We start from the raw sequence: 14,857 nt of genomic DNA, 5'->3' as shown, positions 1-14,857 counted from the left end.
ATGGAGTACGAACAAAAATAAAAAAAATCGTAATTTCATGGGCATTTGTCAGTGCCTGCCATTATATATTTTTTTACCTCTTCTATCAGTTCGTATAGGTCACACTGAGAACACAGTGCCCCAGTGGCCTACTGGATAAGATACTGTACTCCTAAGTCAGGGTTTGTGGGTTCAAGTCCCATCTGGGGTGGTTGGAAGCAGAGTGGCGCAGCGGAAGCGTGCTGGGCCCATTACCCAGAGGTCGATGGATCGAAACCATCCTCTGCTAACCTGTTTTTTTTAGCAATGGAGTACGAACAAAAATAAAAAAAATCGTAATTTCATGGGCATTTGTCAGTGCCTGCCATCATATATTTTTTTACCTCTTCTATCAGTTCGTATAGGTCATACTGAGAACACAGTGCCCCAGTGGCCTAATGGATAAGGCACTGGCCTCCTAAGCCAGGGATTGTGGGTTCAAGTCCCATCTGGGGTGGTTGGAAGCAGAGTGGCGCAGCGGAAGCGTGCTGGGCCCATAACCCAGAGGTCGATGGATCGAAACCATCATCTGCTAACCTGTTTTTTTAGCAATGGAGTACGAACAAAAATAAAAAATTCGTAATTTCATGGGCATTTGTCAGTGCCTGCCATTATATATTTTTTTACCTCTTCTATCAGTTCGTATAGGTCACACTGAGAACAAAGTGCCCCAGTTGCCTAATGGATAAGATACTGTACTCCTAAGTCAGGGTTTGTGGGTCCAATCTTGGGTGGTTGGAAGCAGAGTGGCGCAGCGGAAGCGTGCTGGGCCCATAACCCAGAGGTCGATGGATCGAAACCATCCTCTGCTAACTTGTTTTTTTAGCAATGGAGTACGAACAAAAATAAAAAATTCGTAATTTCATGGGCATTTGTCAGTGCCTGCCATTATATATGTTTTTACCTCTTCTATCAGTTCATATAGGTCATACTGATAACACAGTGCCCCAGTGGCCTAATGGATAAGATACTGTACTCCTAAGTCAGGGTTTGTGGGTCCCATCTGGGGTGGTTGGAAGCAGAGTGGCGCAGCGGAAGCGTGCTGGGCCCATAACCCAGAGGTCGATGGATCGAAACCATCCTCTGCTAACCTGTTTTTTTTAGCAATGGAGTACGAACAAAAATTTAAAAAAATCGTAATTTCATGGGCATTTGTCAGTGCCTGCCATTATATATTTTTTTACCTCTTCTATCAGTTCATATAGGTCATACTGATAACACAGTGCCCCAGTGGCCTAATGGATAAGATACTGTCCTCCTAAGTCAGGGTTTGTGGGTCCAATCTTGGGTGGTTGGAAGCAGAGTGGCGCAGCGGAAGCGTGCTGGGCCCATAACCCAGAGGTCGATGGATCGAAACCATCCTCTGCTAACCTGTTTTTTTAGCAATGGAGTACGAACAAAAATAAAAAAATCGTAATTTCATGGGCATTTGTCAGTGCCTGCCATTATATATTTTTTTACCTCTTCTATCAGTTCGTATAGGTCACACTGAGAACACAGTGCCCCAGTTGCCTAATGGATAAGATACTGTACTCCTAAGTCAGGGTTTGTGGGTCCAATCTTGGGTGGTTGGAAGCAGAGTGGCGCAGCGGAAGCGTGCTGGGCCCATAACCCAGAGGTCGATGGATTGAAACCATAGTCTGCTAACCTGTTTTTTTAGCAATGGAGTACGAACAAAAATAAAAAATTCGTAATTTCATGGGCATTTGTCAGTGCCTGCCATTATATATGTTTTTACCTCTTCTATCAGTTCATATAGGTCATACTGATAACACAGTGCCCCAGTGGCCTAATGGATAAGATACTGTACTCCTAAGTCAGGGTTTGTGGGTCCAATCTTGGGTGGTTGGAAGCAGAGTGGCGAAGAGGAAGCGTGCTGGCCCCATAACCCAGAGGTCGATGGATCGAAACCATCCTCTGCTAACCTGTTTTTTTTAGCAATGGAGTACAAACAAAAATAAAAAAAATCGTAATTTCATGTGCATTTGTCAGTGCCTGCAATTATATATTTTTTTACCTCTTCTATCAGTTCGTATAGGTCATACTGAGAACACAGTGCCCCAGTGGCCTAATGGATAAGGCACTGGCCTCCTAAGCCAGGGATTGTGGGTTCAAGTCCCATCTGGGGTGGTTGGAAGCAGAGTGGCGCAGCGGAAGCGTGCTGGGCCCATAACCCAGAGGTCGATGGATCGAAACCATCCTCTGCTAACCTGTTTTTTTTAGCAATGGAGTACGAACAAAAATAAAAAAAATCGTAATTTCATGGGCATTTGTCAGTGCCTGCCATTATATATTTTTTTACCTCTTCTATCAGTTCGTATAGGTCATACTGAGAACACAGTGCCCCAGTGGCCTACTGGATAAGGCACTGGCCTCCTAAGCCAGGGATTGTGGGTTCAAGTCCCATCTGGGGTGGTTGGAAGCAGAGTGGCGCAGCGGAAGCGTGCTGGGCCCATAACCCAGAGGTCGATGGATCGAAACCATCCTCTGCTAACATGTTTTTTTAGCAATGGAGTATGAACAAAAATAAAAAATTCGTAATTTCATGGGCGTTTGTCAGTGCCTGCCATTATATATTTTTTTACCTCTTCTATCAGTTCGTATAGGTCACACTGAGAACACAGTGCCCCAGTGGCCTAATGGATAAGATACTGTACTCCTAAGTCAGGGTTTGTGGGTTCAAGTCCCATCTGGGGTGGTTGGAAGCAGAGTGGCGCAGCGGAAGCGTGCTGGGCCCATAACCCAGAGGTCGATGGATCGAAACCATCCTCTGCTAACCTGTTTTTTTTAGCAATGGAGTACGAACAAAAATAAAAAATTCGTAATTTCATGGGCATTTGTCAGTGCCTGCCATTATATATTTTTTTACCTCTTCTATCAGTTCGTATAGGTCACACTGAGAACAAAGTGCCCCAGTTGCCTAATGGATAAGATACTGTACTCCTAAGTCAGGGTTTGTGGGTCCAATCTTGGGTGGTTGGAAGCAGAGTGGCGCAGCGGAAGCGTGCTGGGCCCATAACCCAGAGGTCGATGGATCGAAACCATCCTCTGCTAACCTGTTTTTTTAGCAATGGAGTACGAACAAAAATAAAAAATTCGTAATTTCATGGGCATTTGTCAGTGCCTGCCATTATATATTTTTTTACCTCTTCTATCAGTTCGTATAGGTCATACTGAGAACACAGTGCCCCAGTGGCCTAATGGATAAGGCACTGGCCTCCTAAGCCAGGGATTGTGGGTTCAAGTCCCATCTGGGGTGGTTGGAAGCAGAGTGGCGCAGCGGAAGCGTGCTGGGCCCATAACCCAGAGGTCGATGGATCGAAACCATCCTCTGCTAACATATTTTTTTAGCAATGGAGTATGAACAAAAATAAAAAATTCGTAATTTCATGGGCATTTGTCAGTGTCTGCCATTATATATTTTTTTACCTCTTCTATCAGTTCGTATAGGTCACACTGAGAACAAAGTGCCCCAGTTGCCTAATGGATAAGATACTGTACTCCTAAGTCAGGGTTTGTGGGTCCAATCTTGGGTGGTTGGAAGCAGAGTGGCGCAGCGGAAGCGTGCTGGGCCCATAACCCAGAGGTCGATGGATCGAAACCATCCTCTGCTAACATGTTTTTTTAGCAATGGAGTATGAACAAAAATAAAAAATTCGTAATTTCATGGGCGTTTGTCAGTGCCTGCCATTATATATTTTTTTACCTCTTCTATCAGTTCGTATAGGTCACACTGAGAACACAGTGCCCCAGTGGCCTAATGGATAAGATACTGTACTCCTAAGTCAGGGTTTGTGGGTTCAAGTCCCATCTGGGGTGGTTGGAAGCAGAGTGGCGCAGCGGAAGCGTGCTGGGCCCATAACCCAGAGGTCGATGGATCGAAACCATCCTCTGCTAACCTGTTTTTTTTAGCAATGGAGTACGAACAAAAATAAAAAAAATCGTAATTTCATGGGCATTTGTCAGTGCCTGCCATTATATATTTTTTTACCTCTTCTATCAGTTCGTATAGGTCATACTGAGAACACAGTGCCCCAGTGGCCTAATGGATAAGGCACTGGCCTCCTAAGCCAGGGATTGTGGGTTCAAGTCCCATCTGGGGTGGTTGGAAGCAGAGTGGCGCAGCGGAAGCGTGCTGGGCCCATGACCCAGAGGTCGATGGATCGAAACCATCCTCTGCTAACATATTTTTTTAGCAATGGAGTATGAACAAAAATAAAAAATTCGTAATTTCATGGGCATTTGTCAGTGTCTGCCATTATATATTTTTTTACCTCTTCTATCAGTTCGTATAGGTCACACTGAGAACAAAGTGCCCCAGTTGCCTAATGGATAAGATACTGTACTCCTAAGTCAGGGTTTGTGGGTCCCATCTGGGGTGGTTGGAAGCAGAGTGGCGCAGCGGAAGCGTGCTGGGCCCATAACCCAGAGGTCGATGGATCGAAACCATCCTCTGCTAACCTGTTTTTTTTAGCAATGGAGTACGAACAAAAATAAAAAAAATCGTAATTTCATGGGCATTTGTCAGTGCCTGCCATTATATATTTTTTTACCTCTTCTATCAGTTCGTATAGGTCATACTGAGAACACAGTGCCCAAGTGGCCTAATGGATAAGGCACTGGCCTCCTAAGCCAGGGATTGTGGGTTCAAGTCCCATCTGGGGTGGTTGGAAGCAGAGTGGCGCAGCGGAAGCGTGCTGGGCCCATAACCCAGAGGTCGATGGATCGAAACCATCATCTGCTAACCTGTTTTTTTAGCAATGGAGTACGAACAAAAATAAAAAATTCGTAATTTCATGGGCATTTGTCAGTGCCTGCCATTATATATTTTTTTACCTCTTCTATCAGTTCGTATAGGTCACACTGAGAACAAAGTGCCCCAGTTGCCTAATGGATAAGATACTGTACTCCTAAGTCAGGGTTTGTGGGTCCAATCTTGGGTGGTTGGAAGCAGAGTGGCGCAGCGGAAGCGTGCTGGGCCCATAACCCAGAGGTCGATGGATCGAAACCATCCTCTGCTAACATGTTTTTTTAGCAATGGAGTACGAACAAAAATAAAAAATTCGTAATTTCATGGGCATTTGTCAGTGCCTGCCATTATATATGTTTTTACCTCTTCTATCAGTTCATATAGGTCATACTGATAACACAGTGCCCCAGTGGCCTAATGGATAAGATACTGTACTCCTAAGTCAGGGTTTGTGGGTCCCATCTGGGGTGGTTGGAAGCAGAGTGGCGCAGCGGAAGCGTGCTGGGCCCATAACCCAGAGGTCGATGGATCGAAACCATCCTCTGCTAACATGTTTTTTTAGCAATGGAGTACGAACAAAAATAAAAAATTCGTAATTTCATGGGCATTTGTCAGTGCCTGCCATTATATATTTTTTTACCTCTTCTATCAGTTCGTATAGGTCATACTGAGAACACAGTGCCCCAGTGGCCTAATGGATAAGGCACTGGCCTCCTAAGCCAGGGATTGTGGGTTCAAGTCCCATCTGGGGTGGTTGGAAGCAGAGTGGCGCAGCGGAAGCGTGCTGGGCCCATAACCCAGAGGTCGATGGATCGAAACCATCCTCTGCTAACATATTTTTTTAGCAATGGAGTATGAACAAAAATAAAAAATTCGTAATTTCATGGGCATTTGTCAGTGTCTGCCATTATATATTTTTTTACCTCTTCTATCAGTTCGTATAGGTCACACTGAGAACAAAGTGCCCCAGTTGCCTAATGGATAAGATACTGTACTCCTAAGTCAGGGTTTGTGGGTCCAATCTTGGGTGGTTGGAAGCAGAGTGGCGCAGCGGAAGCGTGCTGGGCCCATAACCCAGAGGTCGATGGATCGAAACCATCCTCTGCTAACCTGTTTTTTTAGCAATGGAGTACGAACAAAAATAAAAATTTCGTAATTTCATGGGCATTTGTCAGTGCCTGCCATTATATATGTTTTTACCTCTTCTATCAGTTCATATAGGTCATACTGATAACACAGTGCCCCAGTTGCCTAATGGATAAGATCCTGTACTCCTAAGTCAGGGTTTGTGGGTCCAATCTTGGGTGGTTGGAAGCAGAGTGGCGCAGCGGAAGCGTGCTGGGCCCATAACCCAGAGGTCGATGGATCGAAACCATCCTCTGCTAACCTGTTTTTTTAGCAATGGAGTACGAACAAAAATAAAAAATTCGTAATTTCATGGGCATTTGTCAGTGCCTGCCATTATATATGTTTTTACCTCTTCTATCAGTTCATATAGGTCATACTGATAACACATTGCCCCAGTGGCCTAATGGATAAGATACTGTACTCCTAAGTCAGGGTTTGTGGGTCCCATCTGGGGTGGTTGGAAGCAGAGTGGCGAAGAGGAAGCGTGCTGGCCCCATAACCCAGAGGTCGATGGATCGAAACCATCCTCTGCTAACCTGTTTTTTTTAGCAATGGAGTACGAACAAAAATAAAAAAAATCGTAATTTCATGTGCATTTGTCAGTGCCTGCAATTATATATTTTTTTACCTCTTCTATCAGTTCGTATAGGTCATATTGAGAACACAGTGCCCCAGTGGCCTAATGGATAAGGCACTGGCCTCCTAAGCCAGGGATTGTGGGTTCAAGTCCCATCTGGGGTGGTTGGAAGCAGAGTGGCGCAGCGGAAGCGTGCTGGGCCCATAACCCAGAGGTCGATGGATCGAAACCATCCTCTGCTAACCTGTTTTTTTTAGCAATGGAGTACGAACAAAAATAAAAAAAATCGTAATTTCATGGGCATTTGTCAGTGCCTGCCATTATATATTTTTTTACCTCTTCTATCAGTTCGTATAGGTCATACTGAGAACACAGTGCCCCAGTGGCCTACTGGATAAGGCACTGGCCTCCTAAGCCAGGGATTGTGGGTTCAAGTCCCATCTGGGTTGGTTGGAAGCAGAGTGGCGCAGCGGAAGCGTGCTGGGCCCATAACCCAGAGGTCGATGGATCGAAACCATCCTCTGCTAACATGTTTTTTTAGCAATGGAGTATGAACAAAAATAAAAAATTCGTAATTTCATGGGCGTTTGTCAGTGCCTGCCATTATATATTTTTTTACCTCTTCTATCAGTTCGTATAGGTCACACTGAGAACACAGTGCCCCAGTGGCCTAATGGATAAGATACTGTACTCCTAAGTCAGGGTTTGTGGGTTCAAGTCCCATCTGGGGTGGTTGGAAGCAGAGTGGCGCAGCGGAAGCGTGCTGGGCCCATAACCCAGAGGTCGATGGATCGAAACCATCCTCTGCTAACCTGTTTTTTTTAGCAATGGAGTACGAACAAAAATAAAAAAAATCGTAATTTCATGGGCATTTGTCAGTGCCTGCCATTATATATTTTTTTACCTCTTCTATCAGTTCGTATAGGTCATACTGAGAACACAGTGCCCCAGTGGCCTAATGGATAAGGCACTGGCCTCCTAAGCCAGGGATTGTGGGTTCAAGTCCCATCTGGGGTGGTTGGAAGCAGAGTGGCGCAGCGGAAGCGTGCTGGGCCCATAACCCAGAGGTCGATGGATCGAAACCATCATCTGCTAACCTGTTTTTTTAGCAATGGAGTACGAACAAAAATAAAAAATTCGTAATTTCATGGGCATTTGTCAGTGCCTGCCATTATATATTTTTTTACCTCTTCTATCAGTTCGTATAGGTCACACTGAGAACAAAGTGCCCCAGTTGCCTAATGGATAAGATACTGTACTCCTAAGTCAGGGTTTGTGGGTCCAATCTTGGGTGGTTGGAAGCAGAGTGGCGCAGCGGAAGCGTGCTGGGCCCATAACCCAGAGGTCGATGGATCGAAACCATCCTCTGCTAACCTGTTTTTTTAGCAATGGAGTACGAACAAAAATAAAAAATTCGTAATTTCATGGGCATTTGTCAGTGCCTGCCATTATATATGTTTTTACCTCTTCTATCAGTTCATATAGGTCATACTGATAACACAGTGCCCCAGTGGCCTAATGGATAAGATACTGTACTCCTAAGTCAGGGTTTGTGGGTCCCATCTGGGGTGGTTGGAAGCAGAGTGGCGCAGCGGAAGCGTGCTGGGCCCATAACCCAGAGGTCGATGGATCGAAACCATCATCTGCTAACCTGTTTTTTTAGCAATGGAGTACGAACAAAAATAAAAAATTCGTAATTTCATGGGCATTTGTCAGTGCCTGCCATTATATATTTTTTTACCTCTTCTATCAGTTCGTATAGGTCATACTGAGAACACAGTGCCCCAGTGGCCTAATGGATAAGGCACTGGCCTCCTAAGCCAGGGATTGTGGGTTCAAGTCCCATCTGGGGTGGTTGGAAGCAGAGTGGCGCAGCGGAAGCGTGCTGGGCCCATAACCCAGAGGTCGATGGATCGAAACCATCCTCTGCTAACATATTTTTTTAGCAATGGAGTATGAACAAAAATAAAAAATTCGTAATTTCATGGGCATTTGTCAGTGTCTGCCATTATATATTTTTTTACCTCTTCTATCAGTTCGTATAGGTCACACTGAGAACAAAGTGCCCCAGTTGCCTAATGGATAAGATACTGTACTCCTAAGTCAGGGTTTGTGGGTCCAATCTTGGGTGGTTGGAAGCAGAGTGGCGCAGCGGAAGCGTGCTGGGCCCATAACCCAGAGGTCGATGGATCGAAACCATCCTCTGCTAACCTGTTTTTTTAGCAATGGAGTACGAACAAAAATAAAAATTTCGTAATTTCATGGGCATTTGTCAGTGCCTGCCATTATATATGTTTTTACCTCTTCTATCAGTTCATATAGGTCATACTGATAACACAGTGCCCCAGTTGCCTAATGGATAAGATCCTGTACTCCTAAGTCAGGGTTTGTGGGTCCAATCTTGGGTGGTTGGAAGCAGAGTGGCGCAGCGGAAGCGTGCTGGGCCCATAACCCAGAGGTCGATGGATCGAAACCATCCTCTGCTAACCTGTTTTTTTAGCAATGGAGTACGAACAAAAATAAAAAATTCGTAATTTCATGGGCATTTGTCAGTGCCTGCCATTATATATGTTTTTACCTCTTCTATCAGTTCATATAGGTCATACTGATAACACATTGCCCCAGTGGCCTAATGGATAAGATACTGTACTCCTAAGTCAGGGTTTGTGGGTCCCATCTGGGGTGGTTGGAAGCAGAGTGGCGAAGAGGAAGCGTGCTGGCCCCATAACCCAGAGGTCGATGGATCGAAACCATCCTCTGCTAACCTGTTTTTTTTAGCAATGGAGTACGAACAAAAATAAAAAAAATCGTAATTTCATGTGCATTTGTCAGTGCCTGCAATTATATATTTTTTTACCTCTTCTATCAGTTCGTATAGGTCATATTGAGAACACAGTGCCCCAGTGGCCTAATGGATAAGGCACTGGCCTCCTAAGCCAGGGATTGTGGGTTCAAGTCCCATCTGGGGTGGTTGGAAGCAGAGTGGCGCAGCGGAAGCGTGCTGGGCCCATAACCCAGAGGTCGATGGATCGAAACCATCCTCTGCTAACCTGTTTTTTTTAGCAATGGAGTACGAACAAAAATAAAAAAAATCGTAATTTCATGGGCATTTGTCAGTGCCTGCCATTATATATTTTTTTACCTCTTCTATCAGTTCGTATAGGTCATACTGAGAACACAGTGCCCCAGTGGCCTACTGGATAAGGCACTGGCCTCCTAAGCCAGGGATTGTGGGTTCAAGTCCCATCTGGGGTGGTTGGAAGCAGAGTGGCGCAGCGGAAGCGTGCTGGGCCCATAACCCAGAGGTCGATGGATCGAAACCATCCTCTGCTAACCTGTTTTTTTAGCAATGGAGTACGAACAAAAATAAAAAATTCGTAATTTCATGGGCATTTGTCAGTGCCTGCCATTATATATGTTTTTACCTCTTCTATCAGTTCATATAGGTCATACTGATAACACAGTGCCCCAGTGGCCTAATGGATAAGATACTGTACTCCTAAGTCAGGGTTTGTGGGTCCCATCTGGGGTGGTTGGAAGCAGAGTGGCGCAGCGGAAGCGTGCTGGGCCCATAACCCAGAGGTCGATGGATCGAAACCATCATCTGCTAACCTGTTTTTTTAGCAATGGAGTACGAACAAAAATAAAAAATTCGTAATTTCATGGGCATTTGTCAGTGCCTGCCATTATATATTTTTTTACCTCTTCTATCAGTTCGTATAGGTCATACTGAGAACACAGTGCCCCAGTGGCCTAATGGATAAGGCACTGGCCTCCTAAGCCAGGGATTGTGGGTTCAAGTCCCATCTGGGGTGGTTGGAAGCAGAGTGGCGCAGCGGAAGCGTGCTGGGCCCATAACCCAGAGGTCGATGGATCGAAACCTTCCTCTGCTAACATATTTTTTTAGCAATGGAGTATGAACAAAAATAAAAAATTCGTAATTTCATGGGCATTTGTCAGTGTCTGCCATTATATATTTTTTTACCTCTTCTATCAGTTCGTATAGGTCACACTGAGAACAAAGTGCCCCAGTTGCCTAATGGATAAGATACTGTACTCCTAAGTCAGGGTTTGTGGGTCCAATCTTGGGTGGTTGGAAGCAGAGTGGCGCAGCGGAAGCGTGCTGGGCCCATAACCCAGAGGTCGATGGATCGAAACCATCCTCTGCTAACCTGTTTTTTTAGCAATGGAGTACGAACAAAAATAAAAATTTCGTAATTTCATGGGCATTTGTCAGTGCCTGCCATTATATATGTTTTTACCTCTTCTATCAGTTCATATAGGTCATACTGATAACACAGTGCCCCAGTTGCCTAATGGATAAGATCCTGTACTCCTAAGTCAGGGTTTGTGGGTCCAATCTTGGGTGGTTGGAAGCAGAGTGGCGCAGCGGAAGCGTGCTGGGCCCATAACCCAGAGGTCGATGGATCGAAACCATCCTCTGCTAACCTGTTTTTTTAGCAATGGAGTACGAACAAAAATAAAAAATTCGTAATTTCATGGGCATTTGTCAGTGCCTGCCATTATATATGTTTTTACCTCTTCTATCAGTTCATATAGGTCATACTGATAACACATTGCCCCAGTGGCCTAATGGATAAGATACTGTACTCCTAAGTCAGGGTTTGTGGGTCCCATCTGGGGTGGTTGGAAGCAGAGTGGCGAAGAGGAAGCGTGCTGGCCCCATAACCCAGAGGTCGATGGATCGAAACCATCCTCTGCTAACCTGTTTTTTTTAGCAATGGAGTACGAACAAAAATAAAAAAAATCGTAATTTCATGTGCATTTGTCAGTGCCTGCAATTATATATTTTTTTACCTCTTCTATCAGTTCGTATAGGTCATATTGAGAACACAGTGCCCCAGTGGCCTAATGGATAAGGCACTGGCCTCCTAAGCCAGGGTTTGTGGGTTCAAGTCCCATCTGGGGTGGTTGGAAGCAGAGTGGCGCAGCGGAAGCGTGCTGGGCCCATAACCCAGAGGTCGATGGATCGAAACCATCCTCTGCTAACCTGTTTTTTTTAGCAATGGAGTACGAACAAAAATAAAAAAATTCGTAATTTCATGGGCATTTGTCAGTGCCTGCCATTATATATTTTTTTACCTCTTCTATCAGTTCGTATAGGTCATACTGAGAACACAGTGCCCCAGTGGCCTACTGGATAAGGCACTGGCCTCCTAAGCCAGGGATTGTGGGTTCAAGTCCCATCTGGGGTGGTTGGAAGCAGAGTGGCGCAGCGGAAGCGTGCTGGGCCCATAACCCAGAGGTCGATGGATCGAAACCATCCTCTGCTAACATGTTTTTTTAGCAATGGAGTATGAACAAAAATAAAAAATTCGTAATTTCATGGGCGTTTGTCAGTGCCTGCCATTATATATTTTTTTACCTCTTCTATCAGTTCGTATAGGTCACACTGAGAACACAGTGCCCCAGTGGCCTAATGGATAAGATACTGTACTCCTAAGTCAGGGTTTGTGGGTTCAAGTCCCATCTGGGGTGGTTGGAAGCAGAGTGGCGCAGCGGAAGCGTGCTGGGCCCATAACCCAGAGGTCGATGGATCGAAACCATCCTCTGCTAACCTGTTTTTTTTAGCAATGGAGTACGAACAAAAATAAAAAAAATCGTAATTTCATGGGCATTTGTCAGTGCCTGCCATTATATATTTTTTTACCTCTTCTATCAGTTCGTATAGGTCATACTGAGAACACAGTGCCCCAGTGGCCTAATGGATAAGGCACTGGCCTCCTAAGCCAGGGATTGTGGGTTCAAGTCCCATCTGGGGTGGTTGGAAGCAGAGTGGCGCAGCGGAAGCGTGCTGGGCCCATAACCCAGAGGTCGATGGATCGAAACCATCATCTGCTAACCTGTTTTTTAGCAATGGAGTACGAACAAAAATAAAAAATTCGTAATTTCATGGGCATTTGTCAGTGCCTGCCATTATATATTTTTTTACCTCTTCTATCAGTTCGTATAGGTCACACTGAGAACAAAGTGCCCCAGTTGCCTAATGGATAAGATACTGTACTCCTAAGTCAGGGTTTGTGGGTCCAATCTTGGGTGGTTGGAAGCAGAGTGGCGCAGCGGAAGCGTGCTGGGCCCATAACCCAGAGGTCGATGGATCGAAACCATCCTCTGCTAACCTGTTTTTTTAGCAATGGAGTACGAACAAAAATAAAAAATTCGTAATTTCATGGGCATTTGTCAGTGCCTGCCATTATATATGTTTTTACCTCTTCTATCAGTTCATATAGGTCATACTGATAACACAGTGCCCCAGTGGCCTAATGGATAAGATACTGTACTCCTAAGTCAGGGTTTGTGGGTCCCATCTGGGGTGGTTGGAAGCAGAGTGGCGCAGCGGAAGCGTGCTGGGCCCATAACCCAGAGGTCGATGGATCGAAACCATCATCTGCTAACCTGTTTTTTTAGCAATGGAGTACGAACAAAAATAAAAAATTCGTAATTTCATGGGCATTTGTCAGTGCCTGCCATTATATATTTTTTTACCTCTTCTATCAGTTCGTATAGGTCATACTGAGAACACAGTGCCCCAGTGGCCTAATGGATAAGGCACTGGCCTCCTAAGCCAGGGATTGTGGGTTCAAGTCCCATCTGGGGTGGTTGGAAGCAGAGTGGCGCAGCGGAAGCGTGCTGGGCCCATAACCCAGAGGTCGATGGATCGAAACCATCCTCTGCTAACATATTTTTTTAGCAATGGAGTATGAACAAAAATAAAAAATTCGTAATTTCATGGGCATTTGTCAGTGTCTGCCATTATATATTTTTTTACCTCTTCTATCAGTTCGTATAGGTCACACTGAGAACAAAGTGCCCCAGTTGCCTAATGGATAAGATACTGTACTCCTAAGTCAGGGTTTGTGGGTCCAATCTTGGGTGGTTGGAAGCAGAGTGGCGCAGCGGAAGCGTGCTGGGCCCATAACCCAGAGGTCGTTGGATCGAAACCATCCTCTGCTAACCTGTTTTTTTAGCAATGGAGTACGAACAAAAATAAAAATTTCGTAATTTCATGGGCATTTGTCAGTGCCTGCCATTATATATGTTTTTACCTCTTCTATCAGTTCATATAGGTCATACTGATAACACAGTGCCCCAGTTGCCTAATGGATAAGATCCTGTACTCCTAAGTCAGGGTTTGTGGGTCCAATCTTGGCTGGTTGGAAGCAGAGTGGCGCAGCGGAAGCGTGCTGGGCCCATAACCCAGAGGTCGATGGATCGAAACCATCCTCTGCTAACCTGTTTTTTTAGCAATGGAGTACGAACAAAAATAAAAAATTCGTAATTTCATGGGCATTTGTCAGTGCCTGCCATTATATATGTTTTTACCTCTTCTATCAGTTCATATAGGTCATACTGATAACACATTGCCCCAGTGGCCTAATGGATAAGATACTGTACTCCTAAGTCAGGGTTTGTGGGTCCCATCTGGGGTGGTTGGAAGCAGAGTGGCGCAGCGGAAGCGTGCTGGGCCCATAACCCAGAGGTCGATGGATCGAAACCATCCTCTGCTAACCTGTTTTTTTTAGCAATGGAGTACGAACAAAAATAAAAAAAATCGTAATTTCATGGGCATTTGTCAGTGCCTGCCATTATATATTTTTTTACCTCTTCTATCAGTTCGTATAGGTCATACTGAGAACACAGTGCCCCAGTGGCCTAATGGATAAGGCACTGGCCTTCTAAGCCAGGGATTGTGGGTTCAAGTCCCATCTGGGGTGGTTGGAAGCAGAGTGGCGCAGCGGAAGCGTGCTGGGCCCATAACCCAGAGGTCGATGGATCGAAACCATCCTCTGCTAACATGTTTTTTTAGCAATGGAGTATGAACAAAAATAAAAAATTCGTAATTTCATGGGCATTTGTCAGTGTCTGCCATTATATATTTTTTTACCTCTTCTATCAGTTCGTATAGGTCACACTGAGAACAAAGTGCCCCAGTTGCCTAATGGATAAGATACTGTACTCCTAAGTCAGGGTTTGTGGGTCCAATCTTGGGTGGTTGGAAGCAGAGTGGCGCAGCGGAAGCGTGCTGGGCCCATAACCCAGAGGTCGATGGATCGAAACCATCCTCTGCTAACCTGTTTTTTTAGCAATGGAGTACGAACAAAAATAAAAATTTCGTAATTTCATGGGCATTTGTCAGTGCCTGCCATTATATATGTTTTTACCTCTTCTATCAGTTCATATAGGTCATGCTGATAACACAGTGCCCCAGTTGCCTAATGGATAAGATCCTGTACTCCTAAGTCAGGCTTTGTGGGTCCAATCTTGGGTGGTTGGAAGCAGAGTGGCGCAGCGGAAGCGTGCTGGGCCCATAACCCAGAGGTCGATGGATCGAAACCATCCTCTGCTAACCTGTTTTTTTAGCA

The 14,857-nt window shown here is 45.1% G+C and overlaps 17 non-coding genes across 17 annotated transcripts; all 17 read left to right on the top strand.

Annotated features, from left to right (window-relative positions):
• Positions 1 to 402: 402 nt before the first annotated feature.
• On the top strand, positions 403 to 475 carry trnar-ccu (transfer RNA arginine (anticodon CCU)). Its single transcript has one exon. It is a non-coding gene; the product is annotated as a tRNA-Arg (tRNA).
• A 1,600-nt stretch (positions 476 to 2,075) lies between these two features.
• On the top strand, positions 2,076 to 2,148 carry trnar-ccu (transfer RNA arginine (anticodon CCU)). Its single transcript has one exon. It is a non-coding gene; the product is annotated as a tRNA-Arg (tRNA).
• Positions 2,149 to 2,360: 212 nt separating this feature from the next.
• trnar-ccu (transfer RNA arginine (anticodon CCU)) lies at positions 2,361 to 2,433 on the top strand. Its single transcript has one exon. It is a non-coding gene; the product is annotated as a tRNA-Arg (tRNA).
• A 771-nt stretch (positions 2,434 to 3,204) lies between these two features.
• On the top strand, positions 3,205 to 3,277 carry trnar-ccu (transfer RNA arginine (anticodon CCU)). Its single transcript has one exon. It is a non-coding gene; the product is annotated as a tRNA-Arg (tRNA).
• Positions 3,278 to 4,049: 772 nt separating this feature from the next.
• Positions 4,050 to 4,122, top strand: trnar-ccu (transfer RNA arginine (anticodon CCU)). The gene has a single exon. It is a non-coding gene; the product is annotated as a tRNA-Arg (tRNA).
• A 1,326-nt stretch (positions 4,123 to 5,448) lies between these two features.
• Positions 5,449 to 5,521, top strand: trnar-ccu (transfer RNA arginine (anticodon CCU)). Its single transcript has one exon. It is a non-coding gene; the product is annotated as a tRNA-Arg (tRNA).
• A 1,043-nt stretch (positions 5,522 to 6,564) lies between these two features.
• Positions 6,565 to 6,637, top strand: trnar-ccu (transfer RNA arginine (anticodon CCU)). The gene has a single exon. It is a non-coding gene; the product is annotated as a tRNA-Arg (tRNA).
• A 780-nt stretch (positions 6,638 to 7,417) lies between these two features.
• Positions 7,418 to 7,490, top strand: trnar-ccu (transfer RNA arginine (anticodon CCU)). The gene has a single exon. It is a non-coding gene; the product is annotated as a tRNA-Arg (tRNA).
• A 764-nt stretch (positions 7,491 to 8,254) lies between these two features.
• trnar-ccu (transfer RNA arginine (anticodon CCU)) lies at positions 8,255 to 8,327 on the top strand. Its single transcript has one exon. It is a non-coding gene; the product is annotated as a tRNA-Arg (tRNA).
• A 1,043-nt stretch (positions 8,328 to 9,370) lies between these two features.
• trnar-ccu (transfer RNA arginine (anticodon CCU)) lies at positions 9,371 to 9,443 on the top strand. Its single transcript has one exon. It is a non-coding gene; the product is annotated as a tRNA-Arg (tRNA).
• A 212-nt stretch (positions 9,444 to 9,655) lies between these two features.
• trnar-ccu (transfer RNA arginine (anticodon CCU)) lies at positions 9,656 to 9,728 on the top strand. Its single transcript has one exon. It is a non-coding gene; the product is annotated as a tRNA-Arg (tRNA).
• A 487-nt stretch (positions 9,729 to 10,215) lies between these two features.
• Positions 10,216 to 10,288, top strand: trnar-ccu (transfer RNA arginine (anticodon CCU)). Its single transcript has one exon. It is a non-coding gene; the product is annotated as a tRNA-Arg (tRNA).
• A 1,043-nt stretch (positions 10,289 to 11,331) lies between these two features.
• On the top strand, positions 11,332 to 11,404 carry trnar-ccu (transfer RNA arginine (anticodon CCU)). Its single transcript has one exon. It is a non-coding gene; the product is annotated as a tRNA-Arg (tRNA).
• A 212-nt stretch (positions 11,405 to 11,616) lies between these two features.
• Positions 11,617 to 11,689, top strand: trnar-ccu (transfer RNA arginine (anticodon CCU)). The gene has a single exon. It is a non-coding gene; the product is annotated as a tRNA-Arg (tRNA).
• Positions 11,690 to 12,184: 495 nt separating this feature from the next.
• On the top strand, positions 12,185 to 12,257 carry trnar-ccu (transfer RNA arginine (anticodon CCU)). The gene has a single exon. It is a non-coding gene; the product is annotated as a tRNA-Arg (tRNA).
• A 763-nt stretch (positions 12,258 to 13,020) lies between these two features.
• trnar-ccu (transfer RNA arginine (anticodon CCU)) lies at positions 13,021 to 13,093 on the top strand. Its single transcript has one exon. It is a non-coding gene; the product is annotated as a tRNA-Arg (tRNA).
• A 1,043-nt stretch (positions 13,094 to 14,136) lies between these two features.
• Positions 14,137 to 14,209, top strand: trnar-ucu (transfer RNA arginine (anticodon UCU)). Its single transcript has one exon. It is a non-coding gene; the product is annotated as a tRNA-Arg (tRNA).
• Positions 14,210 to 14,857: the final 648 nt, after the last annotated feature.

Source organism: Salvelinus fontinalis, chromosome 41 (assembly GCF_029448725.1).
Source record: "Salvelinus fontinalis isolate EN_2023a chromosome 41, ASM2944872v1, whole genome shotgun sequence".
In the NCBI taxonomy this organism is placed as follows: domain Eukaryota; kingdom Metazoa; phylum Chordata; class Actinopteri; order Salmoniformes; family Salmonidae; genus Salvelinus; species Salvelinus fontinalis.
This window is presented reverse-complemented; position numbering and strand designations above follow the sequence as displayed.